Source organism: Teleopsis dalmanni, chromosome 1 (genome assembly GCF_002237135.1).
Source record: "Teleopsis dalmanni isolate 2A chromosome 1, ASM223713v2, whole genome shotgun sequence".
In the NCBI taxonomy this organism is placed as follows: domain Eukaryota; kingdom Metazoa; phylum Arthropoda; class Insecta; order Diptera; family Diopsidae; genus Teleopsis; species Teleopsis dalmanni.
In genome coordinates, this window is record NC_051846.1 from 190,134,199 (window position 1) to 190,138,157 (window position 3,959).

The following is a 3,959-nucleotide window of genomic DNA, read 5'->3' on the forward strand; positions in this document are numbered from 1 at the left end:
TAAGTTAATTTAAAAGTCTTCATTAATAATATTTTGCCTATATTTAAATGTAGTTTTAATAAACGCCGTTAACAATCTCCAGTTGGGGCCATTCAGTAACCGTATGGTTTCATTGACATCGAGCGCGGGTTTACCGAAGTACAGCAATCTATGTTCTTTAAAAATTGGGCATTCACCTACTAAGTGTATAACATCGCCTTTCAATTTAAGGTTGCATATCGTGCACAGCGTGTCTAGACTTTCATGCGGTACGTAGCACAATCGTAGGAGCTCGCCGCGGGTTTTGAAGATTGTCCTTATTGTTTCTAGGTCATATTGCTCGTGAAAGTAATTATTGACACCTAGATCATAATTCAACTTACTATATGCATCTCTCGATATACTGTTTCTTGCCGTTTCTACAAAATTTCTTCGTTCTTCAATACTTAGTTTCGTTATTATATTTTTTTGCCACATTTTCCAGTTTTCATTAATACTCAAATCATTAGTTATATTTAAGTACATTAATTATTATATCTTATTAAAAGACGTTTTGACATAAATATTTAATTAAAACAATTGCTACTGTTGTGATTACTATAACCAAATAGCTTTTATTAATAAAAAACAGTATTTATTGTAACACAAACTTTTATTATTTTTAATACAACTTTAGAAACACTAACTAATTGACTGACTGATCAACTGACTGAAAAAATCTGAATAAATATTTTTAAATAAAATATTTTTAAATATCAGAGAATCTGACAATTTTAGCCTACTTTGTTGATTCTCACCACACAGCCCCTTCTTGAATTTGACGGCTGCATCACGACAAATTCTATCCGTATTACACATTATTACTACCTCATAAGCCTCAATGGAAAACGCACTATTCTACCCACTCGAGTCACCTTCGGTGCTATCTGCTTGTTACTGTCATCATCTAACACCTTGACACTATCTTGGCAACAACCTTCATCAGCTTCATTTGCAAAATATGCTGGTTTCACTCGATCCATGCTGACGTTCATCGTGCGTCCTCTTGCTCTTATTGTTAGAGTTTTCTCACCACGACATAAAATTTCATATGGGCCCTCATACGGCTGTTTCAGTGGTGGTCGCACAGCGTCATCACGTAAGAATACGTGCGTACTGCTTTTCAAATCTTTAAATACGAATGGCTTTTCCGTCATATGACGCGATGTTTGTAATGGCTTCAGTTCGCTCATAGTTTCCCTTAACTTCTTAACAAACTCTGTTTGCGATACTTGCTTCAAATCACCATCAAACACCTCTCCTGGTAAACGTATATTTACCCCATAAATTAATTCCGACGGTGTCGCTTGCAAATCTTCCTTAAATGCCGCTCTTAATCCCATTACAACAATTGGCAAGGCCCTTGTCCATTCAACACTTGATTTACACTTCAGTGCAGACTTTAGCGTGCGATGAAAACGTTCGACAAGTCCATTTGACTGTGGATGATATGCTGTAGTTCGATGCCTTTCACACCCCAAAATTTTGGCTAGCTCATCGAAAAGCTTGGATTCAAATTGTCGCCCTTGGTCTGTCGTAATCCTTTTCGGCACACCATAATGCGCTATCCAATCCTTAATTAAAGCCTCAGCCACACATTCTGCCGTAATCTCCGCCAATGGTACCACCACCGGCCACCTTGAAAACCGGTCAATGCATGTCAGGCAATACCGCATACCATTACTATAGGGCAAAGGTCCCACGATATCAATATGAACATGCTCAAAACGTTGATCAGGAGCGTTGAAATCCTGCAACACAGTCCTGTTGTGCCGCTGGATTTTTGACTTTTGGCATGCCATGCATGTTTTCACCATTTGACTTATTTCAGTCTTCATTTTAGGCCAACAAAAACGAGAACTTATTAGTTTTATAGTTGCTTTTCTACCAGGATGAGCTAAATTGTGTAACATTTCGAACACTTGCACTCGGAAGGACTTTGTAATAAACGGTCTCGGTTTCTTTCCGGATACATCACAATACACAGAAACACCCTCTGTAATTAACTCTACCAACTTGAGCTCCAGAGATGACGCTGTACAGTTTCTTATCAACTCGTTCATCTCTTGGTCAACTTTCTGAGCTTCTGCCAACTTATCATAGTCTAGTGATCGTCTAACTCCAGCCACCACACTTTCGACTCGAGATAAAGCATCTGCGACCGTATTTTTGCTGCCTGCTATATGCTGAATATCTGTTGTCAGCTGCCCGATAAAATCTAAATGGCGTAACTGGCGTTCTGATGCTTTTTCAGATCTTTGTAAGAAAGCAAATGTAATCGGTTTATGATCCGTTAGCACAGTGCAATTCCTGCCCTCAATCATGTACCTGAAATACTTGGCCGCCATATATATAGCAAGTAGCTCGCGGTCATAAGTACTATATCTTTTTTGAGTCTCTGTCAGCCTTTTGGAATAGAATCCCAGCGGTTGCATCTGTCCATCTATAAGCTGTTGCAACACTGCTCCTACTGCAACATTGCTAGCATCCACATTTAGCACCAGTTTCGCATTCGGAGCCGGGTGTGCTAGCATTGCAGCATTCGCCAGATTATTCTTACACACTTCAAATATTTTCTCGGCCTCTGCTGTCCAATCAATCAGAGATCTATCATTTTTCTTATTTCCTTTTAATAGCGCGTGCAGGATGCCATGATTCTTTGCAGCATTCGGGAGGAAACGCCTGTAAAAATTAATTGAAGCAATGAACCTTCTTAACTCTCGTACTTCCTTCGGTTTTTTAAAATTTCTTATCGCTTCTACCTTTTCAGCTATAGGTCTAATTCCATCCCCATTTATCACATGACCCAGGAAGGTAACTTCTTTCATAAAAAAACACACACTTTCCCAGATTGATTCTCAGACCATGATCACTTAATCGTTTGAACACTTCTCTTAAATGTATTTCGTGTTCCTTTTCATCAGCTGATGCTATACATATATCATCTATGTACGTTACCACATAACTCAGATTCTTTAGAACATCATTCATAAACCTTTGGAAAGTTTGCGCAGCATTGCATAAACCAAAAGTCATCATGTTAAACTCATATAAGCCGAACGGGGTTATTATCGCCGTTTTAGGTCGATCCTCCTCAGCAATCGGAATTTGATTGTAGGCCTTTTCCAAGTCAATGGTTGAGAAAATTTTCTTATTGTACAATATGCGAGTAAAATCATGTATATGAGGTATTGGATACCGGTCTGGTAGTGTTATTGAATTAAGCTTCCTATAGTCACCACACGGTCTCCACTTACCATCCTTTTTCGCCACTAAATGCAACGGACTTGCCCAATTGCTGTTACTTGGTCTACAAATACCTTGTTTCGTCATAAATTCAAATTCCTTTCTCGCAATTTCAAATTTTTCAGGATTTAACCGCCGAGGTTTTGCATACACTGGCTGTCCCTTGGTAACAATTTGATGCTCTACTAGCGTAACCTTTGTGGCCACCTTATTACTAGTAGCCGGTTCCGTTATCTCTTTATAATCCCGCAGAATGTTATGTACCGGGCTAGTCGCATCAATTGTGCTTAGCTTCACGCAGTGCATCTCTCTCTTCGAACCCATTACCTGGAGGCCTGTAATGCCATCTAAAATTCTCCTGTTCTTCAGGTCAACTATCAAACCAAAATTATTCAAAAAATCCGCCCCTATTATTGGGTGATTTACCTTCGCCACTAGGAACTCCCACAGGAACTGTCTGCGCAACCCCAAATTGACTTGCACTAATTTCGTTCCATACGTGCTAATTTTCGCTCCGTTTGCTGCGTATAAATAATATTGCGTGGCTTCATTTTCAGGCTGCATTCTCTTTGGCAAAATTGAAACTTCCGCGCCTGTGTCTATTAGATAATTTATACCTGTTTTTTTATCTTTGAAGAACAAACGGCATGCTTTACCCTCTGCCACTTCACTCGCCGTCAGACGTGAAGTGGTGT